Raw genomic sequence first — 18,096 nt, forward strand, 5'->3', positions numbered from 1 at the left:
TAAGACTAAGTTATCTGTGCACCGTTCAATCTGTCGACTAATCTTGTTGTATGGAAGCGAAAGCTGGGTGGATTCAGGTTGCCTTATCAATAAGGTTGAGGTTACGGATTTGAAAGTAGCTAGGATGATTGCAGGTACTAGTACATGGGAACAATGACAGGGGGTGTCCACAATGAGGAAAAAAAAGGAAAACTGGGAATGAACTCTATAGATGTAGCAGTCAGGGCGAACAGGCTTAGATGGTGGGGTCATGTTACACGCATGGGAGAAGCAAGGTTACCCAAGAGACTCATGGGTTCAGCAGTAGATGGCACGAGGAGTCGGGGTAGACCAAGGAGAAGGTACCTGGATTCGGTTAAGAATATTTTTGAAGTAATAGGCTTAACATCAGAAGAAGCACCAATGTCAGCACTGAATAGGGGATCATGGAGGAATTTTATAAGGGGGACTATGCTCCAGACTGAACGCTGAAAGGCATAATCAGTCTTAAATGATGATGATGATGATGATGATGTTTATGTATTATAATCTATGGAGGATACCAAGCAGTTTTTCCATTCTTAGATATACTAATGATTCACAGGGTCGGAGTAATACGAGATATCACGCACAGAAGAACGAGGGCAGTGATCCTCATTGTGCTTGTGTCAATAGCTGAGTTTTCTTCCAGAATCCTCCAAAAACCACTACTAGCAGACATTCTAAGAAAGAAGACACGTATTTTCCGGAAATGTAACTAGACAATTTGAAGAGAGTGTGTTCAGGGCAGAATCTAAAATTATCTTTGAACTCCTTAAGTATCATTACCTAAGGTTTCAGGAAGTTATGCAGCAAATGGAGAGGAGAATACAGAATCCTAAAAGTGAGGCTGGTAGAAAGTACAAACTGGCTAAGACGAAACGGCTATAGAACAGATACAAGGCTATAGAAACGTGCTTAACTACGAGAAACGTACATACCATTTGTAGGGAAGTTAGGGATTTTTGGAGCAAAGAAAATCAGCCGTATGAATAACGAAATGTCAGGGGAAAAGACAAAGTGGAAAGTTGAAAGGAATGTTTAGTGCGTCTGTATAAGGGAAATAAAATGGAAGACAATATTATAGAACGAGAGGAGGAAGTAGGTGAGACGTACAAAAAACTAAATTTGCAAGAAGAATTTGACAGTGCACTGCAAGCCTTAAATACAAACATGTCCCTCGAAGTAGACGACACTCTTTTACAGTTATTGAGATTCTGCGGAGGGCAAGACATGAAAAAATTTCTGTTGTGCAAGATATATGAGCAACGGAAAATATCCTCACACTTCAAAATAATAACAATTCCAGTTCCAGTGTAAACCGACAACGGTGGCAATCAGTCTCGGTTCCGGAGAAATTCAGGTTACACTTGAGGCAATACTGACTATTATTTTATAAGGTGGTTTGAGAAAAACAAACCTATTTTAATAGCATTTATTGACTGGATTATACGGCTTGAGATTCTGAGGTCAGCATGAAACTAAACTTTATTCGCAACTTGTACACAAATTAGAGTGCAAGCATAAGTGTCGATGGACCTAAATTGGAAGCACATGTTGAGAACAGAGTCAGTGAAGATTATTTGCCTATCTCTGCTCTGATGTTATTCAGTCGGTGCGTTGGGTAAGACGCGACGGAAAACACAGAGAAATTAGGAAGGGTCAATAAAATTCTGGGAGAAGATACAGTAACGGTACAGTTTGTGATGACTTTGTGAATCCGTCAGAGAGAACAAAAGACTCGCAAGAGCAATTGAATGGAATGGGAAGCGTCTTGAAAAGAGATTATTAAATGAACAATAACCAAAGTGAAACAATGGCAATGGAATGTAGTCGAATTTAATGATGCTACTGTTTAGGAATCAGATTAGGAAATGAAAAACTAAAAGTAGTTGATGTGTATAGCTATTTGGACACCAAAGTAACTGGTGATGGCCAATGCAAAGAGATTTCAATGTTTGTTAAAGCCTCTTACATATTTAAATGTTAGGGAATATTTGCTGAAGATACTTTTATGGTGTTCAGGCTCGTTCGAGAATGACATGTGGACAATAACCATTTCCGATAAGAAGAGAATATATCTTTTCAAATTTGATGCTATAGAAGGATGCTTAAAATCAAATTCTTAGTTTGTATACGTAATGTGGAAGTACTGAATCGAAATGTGAAGAAATAAAGAGATTTACGGCACAAGTGAACTAGAAGAAGATGTTGGTTTATAGGTCACATTCTGACGCATCACGGTATAGTCAGGTTGGTAAAGGAACGACATGTGTGTATGTGTGTGGGTGGTGGGGGAATACAAATTGTAGAGGGTGCCCTAGGCATGAATACAATTAATGGATGTAGACTGCAAAAATTACTCAGAAGTTAAAAGGCTTGCACAGCACAGACAAACAACAACTCCCTTATTACCTTTCATTGTACTGAAAACAGCAACAACGTCAACAACAACAATACATAGAATGGTGTAATCAGCAGCTGTTGTTACACTCGGTGCAATGAGAAATCTGCGTTACCATAAGGTACTACAACATAAATGCTTCTGTACCAGTCATTTTATACTGAAGTGGTGAGAATAACTCGTGAATGTATGGCTAGCTTGAGAAGGATAAACTAGTATCACAAATTAGAAGTTCAGATATTGATTTGTAATTTTTATATATTCTTTCATAAAGAAGAAATATTCGCAACCTCAATGTTGGCAACAGTTTAAATATATTTAATGTATACTTTTGAAACAAGTTATTTATATACAGATCAATAAGATGATACATTATTCTTAATGGACAATGATATACTGAATGCATATTCTGCATATTTCTAATAAAACATCTAAATAAAGTCAAGCATAAAAACACATACAGAATCTGAATAACTTTAAAGATAGTAATTTCTACAATACAATAGTAGCAATATCCTTTAATTGAACATATTAAAGTCTCGTTCCTTTTGAATCACTTACGCCACTCTCTTGTCGACTCTATATAATCACTTAACTTGGTTGTCAACTTGAAACAGATACACACTTAAAATGGCGGTACGAGAGTAATGGACAACCTTTTCCATTAACACATTTAACTCATCTTTAGAAAACCCATTTCACTACACATTTATTTAGGTAACATACATTACATCATATTGTCCTTAATACATGAACAATGCAACCTCTGAGGGATTAATGATAATTACCTCTAAAGGAACCAGTATCGTGGCCAAAAGTTTTTAACACTACAAGACGAAATTATTTCAGGAGGAAATTGTTGTGGTTTCAAATGTTTTTAAAGAACTAAAGTGTTACTGAATACTCATTCACTTACTTATGTTGTAATATCAACTACCATAATAACAATGAAATAGATACAGAACTTTTGGCAGATTTTGTTATTTTCTGTGAAGAGGTGTACTGTATCAAGGCAACTGAGTATTAGACATCTGCGAAAAATGTTAATATTCATGGAAATAGCAGTATCAAACAGAACGTTACTGAATGTTGGTCCTGTTTCATTGTACTCACCCAGCCTCATGGTAACAGTGTTATCAAGTAGGTAGAGTGTATTGCAGATCCTCCTTCCCTATGCAAAGTCTAGTATACATCGTTGTTCTACGTTAATATTTGCCCTGTTCCGGCGAACATCGACACACAACAGAAACATCGTCTAGCTTTTTCTGCCGTTTTCTGATATACGAGTTGCTTTTGTGGAGCACCTTTAGTTTAAGAGGTGAGTAAAATGAATATTCCTTTCATGACGAAATTGAAATTTTTTTAAGGTGAATCCAGAAGAAATGTGACTAATGTTACGACCATTGATGTTAACAGATCTCTGGCGAGAATACGGCTACGAGCTTTATTTAACCGTAGTGTTAAAGTGTTTACCACCAACTAAAGCATACAACCGAAGAAGGGTCTATGTAAGCCAAGTGAAACGGGCGAAATTAATGTGTATTTAATTGAAAATGTCTGTTCCATCAGACATACAAGTCGGAAGTACAGGCATTGTAAATTAAATAAATACTACATACCGCGACGGACATGACAGAGACACTAACAACGATGTTTCATCATTTGCAGACTCATATATTTGTCGCCGAAATCGCATAATTCTATTACATTACATCTATCGTTTTCCATGGATCTCTTGGAGAGGATTCTCTGCGATGTGGAAATAGTCAAAGCATTTCTTTTTTTACTTAAATACATTGATATGGTTCAATTCCAATGCAGACAGAGTAATGAGCTACTTTGCGCAAAAAGGGACACGGAAATGACAGTGGACATCAGTGGGTACAAGTACTGAAAAATGGTACTTAGAATAGCAAATTTCTTAAAGAGGTCTCTGCATAATGATCTAGAACTGACACCAGATATAATATTAATGAGTCGTTTCTGAATTTTGAAAATGTTCTCTTTGTTGGAGGAGTTTCCCCAGGACATTATTCCATAAAATAAATAAAAAAATAATGTTCGAGCGTAACGGATTGTGGACAGTGTGGAATATGCAACTTTGGATCGGTCCTGGGAAGAAACACGAATAGCCAAAGCGGTTAAGGTGAACACTTACAAGAAGTTGGAAATCTGGGTTCGAGTATCGGTGGGGCACAAACTTTTGTGCCTCACAAATACTAGTATTTTCGTGCATGTTACATCTGAAGTCAAAGAATGCGCCTTCAGTAAATAATTTCGTAATATTTGTTACAGTCGTATTTATGCAACGGTCCTGGAAGTGTTCGTGGGTATCTGAAGTCGTTAAAGCAAAAACTCGGAATAAGAAGGAAATCCGGGTTAGAGTCTCAGTCTAGCACAAATTTTCATGTCTCACAAATAGGGAGCTGAGGTCACAGTATTCGCCTTCAGCGAATAACTAAGGAAAATATAATTCAAAATGGCACTAAGAACTATGGGACTTGGAAAACGTAATTACAGAGCTGGCTGCTGTTGCTATGAAGCCTACGAATTGTCACAAATATTTATAAAGCTTATTTTCAGCTTCCGTGGTTAACAGAAATAACGAGTGGCAACTATGAAAGTTCTTATTACTTTGTGGACATGTTTGGATGGAAAATCGTGTGTAAATTTTTAATGGATCAGTTACCATTACTGACTGAAAATCGCAAAGATTAATTAAGAATTATGTGTTAGCATCATGATGGTTGCTAAACACATCATCCACTAAGAACTACCGGGTCTAGGTCGTTATCATAGTGATAGCTGCAACAGAAGAGACGTTCAACAAACTGGCCGACGAGATCATCGTATCGTCCACATTAGAGAAGATTTTAATGTAAGACTTTGAAAAAATTAGAGATATGCAATTGAATGAACTACTGCAAATGTTATGGAACTGAGAGTCATGTCTATAGACAAATATTCGTTATGACGTGTCAGAAGAAACTGGATCAGATTACTTCTGATTTAAAAAGTCTACGAAGGACAGGTAAGAAAAGTATGCAACGCAAAGGCGAGGACAGGGACGGTGAGTGGGTATGCCTTGTCCCTCTTTTTGGAAATGGCCATAATAGCTGGTGACGCGGGCACTGGACGTCGACAGATCAAATGATGTATTTAAGAAGAAGATAATTGGTATTTGAGTTACTGTACTCCCGTTACAGGCAACTAACAATGCTACTGAGTGCATTAGAAGAGACTGAGAATATAATTCATGTGTGGTATAGAGCAGTTGAACGGACGTACAGTGTCTTGAAAGGAGGATATACACTACTGGCCATTAACATTGCTACACCAAGAAGAAATGCAGATGATAAACGGGTATTTATTGGACAAATATGTTATACTAGAACTGACATGTGATTACATTTTCACGCAATTTGGGTGCATAGATCCTGAGAAATCTGTACCCAGAATAACAACCTCTGGCCGTAATAACGGCCTTGCTACGCCTGGACATTGAGTGAAACAGAGCTTGGATGGCGTGTACATGTACAGTGGCCCATGCAGCTTCAACACAATACCACAGTTCATCAAGAGTAGTAACTGGCGTATTGTGACGAGTCAGTTGCTCGGCCACCATTGACCAGACGTTTTCAGTTGGTGAGAGATATGGAGAATGTGCTGGCCAGGCAGCAGTCGAAAATTTTCTGTATCCACAAATGCCCGTACAGGACCTGCAACGTGAGGTCGTGCATTATCCTGCTGAAATGTAGGTTTTCGCAGGGTTCCAATGAAGGGTAGAGCCACAGGTCGTAAGACATCTTAAATGTAACGTCCGCTGTTCAAAGTGCCATCAATGCGAACAAGAGGTGACGGACACGTGTAAACAATGACACCTAATACCATCACGCCGCATGATACGCCAGAACGGCGATGACGAATACACGCTTTCTGTTTGCGTTCACCACGATTTCGCCGAACATGGATGCGACCATCATGATGCTGTAAACAGAACCTGAATTCATCCGAAAAATGACGTTTTGCCATTCGTGCACCTAGGTTCGTAGTTGAGTACACCATCACAGAGCCCTCCTGTCGGCGATGCAGCGTCAAGGGTAACCGCAGCCATCGTCTCCGAGCTGATAGTCCATGCTGCTGCAAACGTCGTCGAACTGTTCGTGCAGATGGTTGTTGTCTTGCAAACGTCCCCATCTGTTGACTCAGGGATCGAGACGAGGCTGCACGATCCGTTACAGCCATGCGGATAAATGCCTGTCTTCTCGACTGCTAGTGATACGAAGCCGTTGGGATCCAGCAAGGCTTCCGTATTAGCTTCCGGAACCCACCGATTCCATATTCGGCTAACAGTCATTGGATATCGAGCAACGCGAGCAGCAATGTCGCGATACGATAAACCGCAATCGCTAAAGGCTACAATCCGACCTTTATCCAAGTCGGAAACGTGATGGTACTCATTTCCCCTCCTTACACGAGGCATCTCAGCAACGTTTCACCTGGCAACGCCGGTCAGCTGCTGTTTGTGTATGAGAAATCGATTGGAAACTTTCCTCATGTCAGCACTTTGTAGGTGTCGCCACTGGCACCAACCTTGTGTAAATGCTCTGAAAAGCAAATCATTTGCATATCACAGCATCTTCTTCCTGTCGGTTACATTTTGTTTGTGTAGCATGTCATCTTCGTGGTGTAGCAATTTTAATGGCCAGTAGTGTAAGATGAACATCAATAAAAGCAAAACGAGGATAATGGAATGCAGTCGTATTACGTCGGGTGATGTTGAGGGAATTAGATTAGGAAAGGCACACTTAAAGTAGTAAAGTAGTAAAGGAGCAAAATAACTAATGATGGTCGAAGTAGAGAGGATACAAAATGTAGACCTGCAATGGCAAGGAAAGTGTTTCTGAAGAAGAGAAATTTGTTAACATCGAGTATAGATTTAAGTGTCAGGTTGTTGTTCCTGAAAGTATTTGTATGGAGTGTAGCCATGTATTGAAGATTGGAGAGCAGCGAGGAGGGTAAAAATCGTAGAGGGAGACCAAGAGATGAATACACTAAGCAGATTCAGAAGGGTGTAGGTCGCAGTTGGTACTGGGAGATGAAGAAGCTTGCACAGGATAGAGTAGCACGTAGAGCTGCACTAAACCATTCTCAGGACTGAAGACCACAACAATAACTACATATAGTAAAAATATACAGCAATATACAAAAAGAGTGCCATACGTGAACAATGCCTCTCTGTTAAGTCCTAGGCAGATTGAGATGCTAGGCACCCAACCGCAGCGAGAATGCTCTTTCCAAATCGATCAGGCTTCTTGCTCTACCAGGGGAGGAGGAATGGTGCCATAGCAGTGGCTGGAGGGTGGGTCGCCGCCCCATAGGGAGGACATTAGGGGTCCCAGAGGGACACTGCGACACCGCCTCGGGCAAATGTTGGCCGCTGGGTAGCGGGGTGCACTGCAGCCGTGACCCTCCAAGGCACACGGCATTCCTGTATGTGTGGGGAGCAGTTAGTATCTTCTTACGTCTTTCATACACAAGCGGAAAACTCTCTAATGATCAGGAGCTACGACATAGTCGTGATTTGAACAATGATCCGAATATATAATATATTTCCTTCACTTTATGGCTACGGTCACAAATTTTAATCTTCAAACTACCGGTTTCGGTCTATAATGACCATCTTCCGACATGTTTTAGAAAAAACATGTCCTATGGCTCCAGTACATTACATGTTTTTATAAAACAGATCTGAAAGAGGTCATTATAGACCGATACCGCCAGTTTGATGACAAAAATTTTTTACTATAGACGTAAAATAAACGAAAACATTTCTCTAAACAAATTTAAATGAGCGTATACATCGTTCGCCGGAGGCACGATCCGGGGACGTTCGGCTGCCAAGTGCAAGTCTTATGTCAGGCGATGCCATATTGGGCGACTTCATTAGGATGCCGGCCGCGGTTGTCTAGCGGTTCAGGCGCTCAGTCCGGAACCGCGAGACTCCTACAGTCGCAGGTTCGAATCCTGCCTCGGGCATGGATGTTTGTGATGTCCTTAGGGTAGTTAGGTTTAAGTAGTTATAAGTTATAGGGGACTGATGACCTCAGATGTTAAGTCCCATAGTGCTCAGAGCCATTTGAACCATTTTTTGATGAGGATCAAAGGATGATGACGGCAACTCAACACCCAGTACCGAAACGGCGAAAATATCCTACCCGGCCGGGAATAGAACCCGGGCCCGCTTGCATGGGAAGCGAGCACGTTACCATCTTTTTTTTATATAATGTTTATTGTACAAACTAAAAGTACATATATATACACTATGCAAGAGGTCTTCAAGGTACCATTTAAACATATACATATGACTGTTAGTTAAACAAAAAATATTAGATAAACATTAAATACAACAAAATATAACACATTCTTTCTTCCTCCTTTAGTTTATTTGTTTTTTATTTAAATTTCATTTTGTTCGTGGTATCTGTTCGGGGCGTACGTCGTAAGGCAACCGTTTTAAGTTCGTTAGTGATCGATTAACTCAGTTTATTTTATTACAAAGGGCACATAACCCTCTGAGCGAACCCGCTGAGTTACCGTGCCGGCTGAACTAAGTAGGCGGGCTTTGTCTCTCAAGATCTCTCGACGAAACTAGTACAACTTTACTAGCAAAAATGATAACACCGTAGGCTGGTGCATGGTATCGTCCATAGTTGATTTTGGAACCTCACCATTTGATACAGAAATCGAAACAAGCAACAAGTTGAAAGACCCTGACAGATTAAAATTTTAGCTGGATAGGGACTCGAACCTAAGTTCTTGTTGTGAAGTAAAAATTAATTCTGTGATCAATTACTTAGGCCGTCACTAATCTATGTTGCCTCCATAATATGCTTTGTTCCAGAAGTGCTGTCCCGACAAGATATGCAGGAGAACTTCTGTGACGTTCTGAAGGTAGGAGTTGCGGTGAAAAGTGTAGCCGGCATTTTAGTTCTGCAAGTTCGTTCAGGGCACTGGCCACACTCTGTAACAAAAAGTTACACGAAGTTCTCATGGATGGAATGTGCAATTGTCATGGTGCATCCGTGCAGAAATAGTGTCGAATGGCGACAAAGGAATAGATAGAAACGAATGGAAACAATCCGCAGAGCAAATTACCCACGAAATGTATATGCTCAGGCTTGAGTTCCAGCCTGGCGCCCACTTCTAACGTTCAAGCTAGTTTCGAATCAGCGCCCTCTTCTGCAGAGAGAAAAATCATTCTGCGCCCACCAGGCACTTGTAAGCAAGAATAGTCACGTATAAGGGAAGTTGCTGAACAATGTTAGGTTGGTCCTTGAAGTGTTGGATATTAACAATAACACTAAACTTATCTCTGTGCCGTTGAATTCAAAGGTTAGGGTCAAACTAGAAAACGGCTATACAAAGGCTACAAGACTAGCAGTAAGTTTATGTAAACAGACCTCATACATTGAAAAGAGTGTAGCAACGTTGTTTACCAATCAGAAAGGTTCCACTATTCATCATTCCATTAAAAACGATTGGCAGTATCTTTCTCGGATGAAAGAAACAACGAATATAATGGTAGGTGGTATCATGAATGTCATCGGTAGTCGAGAGACCCATTCGATGGCCACTGACCGAAGCTGCCTCAGAGCGCAATGTCTTTTGAACAGTTTGACCTCGGTAGCAACTCAGTGGCGAGAATTGGATACTTAATTATGTCGCATTGCACTCACATGTAAGTCAATCCACAAATTAGACACTGAAGATTTATTTGTCGTATTTCAGATAGAGTGCTTCATTGTAATAATTCTCTATGTACCGTACAACGACGTAATGGGACTAAGAGAAGAGTATGGTGTAGGTAGCGGTACAACAATTCTTTCAACCACTTTCGGTGTATGCGAACAATTCGTTAACTAGCACCTGATACATGACAGCCTCTATCAGGTTTTCATCTGGTATTCTCTCTGTCTGCCTGTTCGGAACGTATCGTATTAACGACGATCTGTCAAGATACTTGCCAATGTCAGGCTGGCAGTCACGACTGCTCTCTAAAATGAAAGACGAATCGACATGTGCACGTTCATAATGACAGTTTTCGTCAGTACTTCTGCTGTTTTTCTATACTGTCGTGATTAGGCTGATTTGGCACATCAGCAACGTTCAGTGACTTGAACTGCACCGTTTGTGATAACTGAAAATCATAAATTTTCATAGAAGACACGGAAACAGTAACTAAGCTGTAATTATTATTAACGGTTTATTTTTCTTCCTACACAAATACTGTTTCAAATATTATGGATGGCAACGGCCTTGCCGCTGCTGTTACACCGGTTCCCGTGAGATCACCGAAGTTAAGCGCTGTCGGGCGTGTTCGGCACCTCGAAGGGTGACGACCCAGGCCGCCAAGCGCTGCTGCCATTTTTCTGGGTGCACTCATCCTTGTGATGTCAATTGGGGAGATACTCGACCGAATAGTAGCGGCTTCGATCAAGGATACCATCATAACGACCGGGAGGATGACACGGCGGTCGGATGGTCCCGGCGAATTGTTCGCATACACCGAAAGTGGTTCAGAGAATTGTTGTACCGCTACCTACACCATACTCTTCTCTTAGTCCCGTTACGTCGTTGTACGGTACATAGAGAATTATTACAATGAAGCACTCTATCTGAAATACGACAAATAAATCTTCAGTGTCTAATTTCTGGATTGACTTTCATGTGAATGCAATGCGACATAATTAAGTATCCAATTCTCGCCAGTGAGTTGCTACCGAGGTCAAACTGTTCAAAAGGCACTGCGCTCTGAGGCAGCTTCGGTCAGTGGCCATCGAATGGGTCTCTCGACTACCGATGACATTCATGATACCACCTACCATTAAATTCGTTGTTTCTTTCATCCGAGAAAGATACTGCAAATCGTTTTTAATGGAATGATGAATAGTGGAACCTTTCTGAGTGCAAATACTGTGGATATCCGCAGTGAATAGTTCCGTTATCAATTTGGTGGTCTACCTTTCTTACTCGGAGGATTGCTACTGAAGAAAGATTTTCGATCTCTCGTGTTAGCAAGGAAAAGTGAAATTGTGGATGGCCTATACTTCATATTTCTAATAACAAATATCTCTTACGTTCATGTGATGCAGGTTTTAAGGGTCTGTTCTAAACTAGACCATTAACATCTTTCTGAAAAAAAAAACAGTTACTCGCACTCATTTGATAGACAGCTCATGGTACTCACGCACGGCAACTGAAGAGACAGGCTACCGCTTATCAGAAAGATGTTACACGACTATCTACATTTTAAGTGCCAAGATGCACACGATCGCACAGAACTCATAAGTGTGTCTCGCTCGGAAAATGTTTTATCAGTAAAACAATGCGCTTTTAGTTCCGTTTTACAGAAAAAACTTCATATCGCTTTGTTTTGTCAGTAAAACAATGCGCTTTTAGTTCCGTTTTACAGAAAAAACTTCATATCGCTTTGTCTCAAGTAAGAATAACTGAATCGTTAAAATATCTTGAACATACGCCAATGATTGATCAGACAGCAGGACCAACAATCTCAGTTTGTTCACTGAGGATACTTCCGTCTACAGCAAAGTATCGTCGCTGGATGTTGGAAGGAGTCTACATCTACACTACTGGCCATTAGAATTGCTACATCAAGAACATGTGCTACAGACGCGAAATTTACCAGACAGCTACAAGATGCTTTTATATGCAAATGATAAGCTTTCTAGGGCATTTACACAAGGCTAGCGCCGGTGGCGACGCCTACAACGTGCTGACATGTCGAAAGTTTCCAACCGATTTCTCATACACAAACAACAGTTGACCGGCGTTGCCTGGTGAAACGTTCTTGTGATGTGTCGTGTAAGGAGGCGAAATGCGTACCATCACGTTTCCGATTTTGATAAAGATAGGATTGTAGGCTACCGCGATTGCGGTTTATCGCATCGCGAAATTGCTGCTCGTGTTGGTCCTGTTGCTCGTATTAGCAGAATATGGAATCGGTGGGTTCTGGAGGATAATACGGAACGCCGTGCTGGATCCCAGCGGCCTTGTATCACTAGCAGTAGAGATGACAGGCATCTTGTGCCCTTGGCTGTAACGGATCGTGCTGCCACGTCTCGATCCCTGAGTCAACAGATGGGGACGTTTGCAAGACAACAACCAACTGCACGAACAGTTCGACGACGTTTGCAGCAGCATGGACTTTCAGCTCGGAGACCATGGCTGCTGTCACCCTTGACGCTACATCACAGATAGAATCGCCTGCGATGGTGTACTCAACGACGAACCTGGGTGCACGAATGGCAAAACGTCATTGTTTCGGGTGAATCCAGGTTCTGTTTACAGCATCATCATGGTCGCCTCCGTGTTTGGCGACATCGCGGTGAATGCACATTGGAAGCATGTACTCGTCATCTCCATACAGGCGTATCACCAGGCATGATGGTATTGGCTCCCATTGGTTACACGTCTCAGTCACCTCTTGTTCGCATTGACAGCACTTTGAACAGTGGAAGTTACATTTCAGATGTGTTACGACCCCAGGCTCTAGCCTTCTTTCGATCCCGGCGAAACCCTACGTTTCAGCAGTATAATGCACGACCGCAAGTTGCAGATCCTGTACGGGCCTTTCTGGATACAGAAAATGTTCGACCGTTACCCTGGCCAGCACATTTTTCAGATCTCTCACCAATTGAAAACGTCTGGTCAATGGTGGTCGAGGAACTGGCTCGTCAGAATACGCCAGTCACTACTCATGATGAACTGTGGTATCGTGTTGAACCCTGCATGGGCAGCTGTACCTGTACACTCCATGCAAGCTGTGTTTGACTCAATGCCCAGGCGTATCAACGCCGGTATTACGGCTAGAGATGTTTGTTCTGGTAGCTGATTTCTCAGGATCTATGCACCCAAATTGCGTGAAAATGTAATAATATGACAGTTCTAGTATAATATATTTGTCCAATGAATACCCGTTTATCATCTGAATTTTTTTTTTTTTTTTTTTTTTTTTTTTTTTTTTTTTTTTTTTTTTTTGGTGTCGCAGTTTTAAGGGCCAGTACTGTATTTTAGTGAATTGGTTTATAATATCTATTTCAAAGGCCCAGTAAAATCTTTACAAGTTTACTCCCAGACCAACTTCCCCGGCGACTACGAGAAATAAGTTGCCTGTCTTTCAGGACCGACGCGGTTCTGTCCTTCTAAAGCTGCTGTCAAGAGACGACATGAAAAGTCTTCTGAAACTGCTAGCGAATCCATGACATTGGTTTTAGCCAATAGCGTGCGCGGGATACCGATGACGTGTGTGGTCACAGGAGTGTTCTGCGTGCCATACACAGTTGATGGTCTCTCACTTGTAATCCAGACTTCGAGCGCAACAGACGTCTTCTTGGAAGGCTGATCCACTGGATCTGCTTTTCACCACCGGCCACCAACGTCTGGCAACATGAACCGCGTCTCCTTCAGTTGTCCTTTTCAGTTAATTGTTCGACCTCAGAGACTGGCCTAAACCTGTTGACGTCCGACCCTAGGAGTGCCCCTTGTATACCATACATTGAAATACATCCTCTTTATTTTATCTGAGTTCCTGTTTTGTCATTTAACGGCAGCCCTGGATGTCTATCCTCAAATCCTGACGGCTCGAATTCCTGCACACTACCGCCACGAGGCATATGCAAGAACCGCCTCCCTCCTTTACCAAACCCTGTATACACTTACATAATACTGCACATTACGGGTTTGATCCTCCTGCTCTTCCACATTAACTTCCATTTTTTCAAATTTGGTGGTTAGCTGCCATTCATCATACCAACTGCAAATATTGTCTAAATTGCCTTCTATCTCTCTACAGTCACTCAACTTCGACACCTTAGGCGTACGGCATCATTAGAAAACAACCGCAGATTGCTCCTCACCCTGTCTGCCAAATCGTTTATGTATATACAGAACAGCACCTGTCGTATCACAAACGAATACAGGAAGAATGAGACGAGATCTACACTAGGTGAGAAGAGGACCGATTCTATGTGAATGGGGTACATGAAAGATAGTGTTTGTGACAGAAATAACCAGGTACTGCAGGATAGCAGTAATAGTGGTGAGCGTCTGTTGTTCGTGACTAAGAGGCGACGTGAAATGGAATGAATATGTGGAATCCACAGTAAGAAAGCTGAATGGAAAACTTTGATGTGTTGGAACTGTTCTGAAAAAATGCAGTACATATCTTAAGAAGAGCACAAATAATGTTTTAGCATGACCTGTTCAACAATTCCGCTCTACTGTTGGAAGACGTTATCAAGTAAATATGACAGCAGGCATTAAAAAAAACTACAGATATTTTGCTAAACTCGTTGCTAAGGGAAATAGAAAGGAAACGTTGTTCACGTGGTATCCTTTTGGGTAAAGTTAGAGAACTAACATATGAAAAGACCGTGCTACAATTCAGCTGCTTCGAGTGACACGCGAATAAACAATGAATTATTAAGGCTAATGTGTTTACGTACGGATAGAGTACGGAATTACGAAGGGCCGCATATTATTAAGTTCTTGTCCGAATCTATTCACATGCGGAATTACGGAAAAACGCAGTACGTGTAAGGACCACAGTGTCTCTTTTTCGTGCGGTCCTTTATGCAAGATATACACGAAAAATCTAGCGCTGATTGCCCACTGATTAATCTAGGAGGAATTCTTGTTCACAACGTGATGTGCAAGTACACCCTCTTCTTCTGTTATTCCATGCATGAAAGGGCTAGGAGAAATAGGAAAATATATTCTTAGTATTTAAAACACTCCGTGATTCGCCGTACATTGGACTGCGGAGTATGTATTTAGATGTTGAAGGGTAGAAAAACAATATTCACCATCAGCTTTGAATCGCCCTGACCCCTACATCGCACAAACAGACTTCTCCTCCTTTTGTGTTGGAGGTGGAGCGACTTCGTTTGTTAGCCGAGTCTGCTGAGGTATACTTCTCCTCTTACTGTCCAAATAAGGGTCATTGGAAGTTCTACAGCCGGTCTGCAGGACGAGTGATGTCGAAATTTATCCTGCTGTGCAATTTCTAAAGGAGACCCGATGTTCGCTGAACTACGGATTCGCAGTAAATATGCACTACAAAAAGGATGTTCAAAGAAATACCTAGTTTTAATTGCTAGCTTATTTACATCTGTTTCAGTTTGTGCGTTGCAAAGGTCACATCTCCATTTAGATGTATACGCTTTTAAAATATGTGTTTAATGAAGGTTGGAATATTTGTAAACATTTGTAAACGGCTTTTCATGTTTAATACCCACAATTACATGAGGTCTGTATGGAACTGTGCTGTTGCACACACTTTAATTCGAGGTTAGTTTTCAGTGCAATATTCACTGAAAGTTTTCTGATCATGGTTTTTCTCCTGGGTGCAGTCGATCTTGTATGAAATAATCAAGCGGTCGCAGCATGAGGAATTTCATATTCGTTTTGTTTGCTGTATAGATACACACGGATATACACTGAAATTAAATTTTTATCTTTTACACGGCATTTCCCTCATATTAAAACAGACGTATTACGGTATATTGATAATTTTTACTTATGGACCGTTTGACAGCAACTGAATAAAACACAATTTTAGTGCCATGGGCGTTTCGCCTTTATTTTCTGCAACGAATCATCAGTGGTCTGGAATATGTACATATGTTAGCTATTTAATTTACATTTACATTTTTTGTCACTGCGCCTATAGGTTATAAATAGTTCTGGTGGTTGGTATTTCCTATTAAGTAGTAATGTTTTAACTGTACTTACAGCTTGCTTGGACGATTTCTTACATATTGCGCTCCTGTGGCATTTTTAGTGTTGTTCTTCTTGCCGGCCGGAGTGGCCGTGCGGTTCTGGGCGCTACAGCCTGGAGCCAAGCTACCGCTACGGTCACAGGTCGAATCCTGCGTCGGGCATGGACGTGTGTGATATACTTAGGTTAGTTAGGATTAATTAGTTCTAAGTCTTAGGCGAGTGATGACCTCAGAAGTTAAGTCGCATAGTGCTCAGAGCCATTTGAACCATGTTTTTGTTCTTCTTCTTATGAATGCCAATTTGCGGTTTTTTCCCCACATTCCACAGCACTATGAACTGAACGCTTGTTTCAATTCAATGTTTTGGTTTCTGTGGCCGACTGTCAAATGTTTTTGCCAAAGATTGAATGTTATTGCCAAACTTTCGGTCAGACGATCCATAAGTAAAAATTATCAATATACTGTAATATTACACGCAACTGAGGAAGACAGGACTAAAAAAGCTGAAGATGTTAAAACAGACGTGTTTGGAAAAGTTACTTTTGTCTGTTTCACAGTTATGCTAATAAGAAACTCAAGTTCTACAAGCACTCTGGTGCGTTGACTGTAGAATTGACACAACACTGGTATCTGATGACCTCCTTCCCAAGTCGGGCAAACGGGAAATTCATAACGTCATGTAATATTCTGAAGTGAATTCTAAATGTAATTTTCTTAGATTAGCAAGAGCGGTCATAAAATTCGCCTCAGTTTAACGCTAAAGCAGTTTGCAGTTACTCCTCAACTCGCGTGCAAATTATATGTATATCGATGACACCAACATATTTTCAAAACACAGTACATTACGGTATATGTTTACCCGTCACGAGCAACAATCACGTATCCTTTCAAGGTGTGAGAGGTGTGATAAAGAAAAAAGGGGGAAGAATAGCGGAAGATAAACAAGGGATGCTTTCGCAGGAGCACATCGTTTGCTGTAAAATGAGGCATCTGTCGATAAAGATGGGTTATAAGTCATTCTAAGAGAGGGGTTGGTAAAGTGCTTCTCATAAGACTGCGTTCTGCCGAGAGAAAGCGTTTCGCTGTAAGAGATGACAAAATGTTCCATTTCCCATGCAAGCGTCTGTACGCTGAAACGACATCATTCACAGAATCCCTGGAATACGTAAACTGACACGAATATTCACCAGCGTCAAGAAGCTCGATGTTACAAATAGTGGCGTTACATCATGTTTCTAGGATAATGTTTCCTTGGTGGGTCCAAGAACAAGGAAAACTACTATACAGAACATACTATAATCACCCCAATCGGGAGAATAGTCCATCCCTTTGTCGAATCTCTTAATTTTTCCTCATTACGATATCTGGTACACATACTTCACCGTTAAAAATCAATATCTGATTGCTGTGTAAGATACTGTTTAAGCGTTGTTCTTTTGTAACATCTGTAAGGAAATTGTCGTTGACTGAAATGTATGACTGTGACATGAGTAAATTAGTCAATACGACAAAGTAATTATGCCCAAAAACAGGACAGCTTCTACTACGTATCTTGTTACTTTAGCCGGCCGGGGTGACCGAGCGGTTCTGGGAGCTACAGTCTGGAATCGCGCGACCGCTACGGTGGCAGGTTCCAATCCTGCCTCGGGTATGGTTGTGTGTGTGTTGTCCTTAGGTTAGTTAGGTTTAATTAGTTCTAAGTTCAAGGGGACTGATGAAAAGTTAAGTCCCATACTGCTCAGAGCGATTTTTTATTTATTTTAATTTTGGTACTCTTGTGCAACATAAATGATCTTCCTCATGAATAGGCAAAATGTTTTCTGTGCGTGAGAATGACCGTTCTTGGCAGAAACCAATAACAAAATGCGTTAA

General features: G+C 41.1%; 1 protein-coding gene across 1 annotated transcript in view; it reads left to right on the top strand.

Moving 5' to 3' along the window:
• LOC126272875 (probable G-protein coupled receptor CG31760) overlaps positions 1-18,096 on the top strand; it is a 644,703-nt gene that overhangs the window by 525,859 nt on the left and 100,748 nt on the right. The window lies entirely within an intron of this gene.

The sequence above is a fragment of the Schistocerca gregaria genome, chromosome 5 (assembly GCF_023897955.1).
Source record: "Schistocerca gregaria isolate iqSchGreg1 chromosome 5, iqSchGreg1.2, whole genome shotgun sequence".
NCBI lineage: Eukaryota > Metazoa > Arthropoda > Insecta > Orthoptera > Acrididae > Schistocerca > Schistocerca gregaria.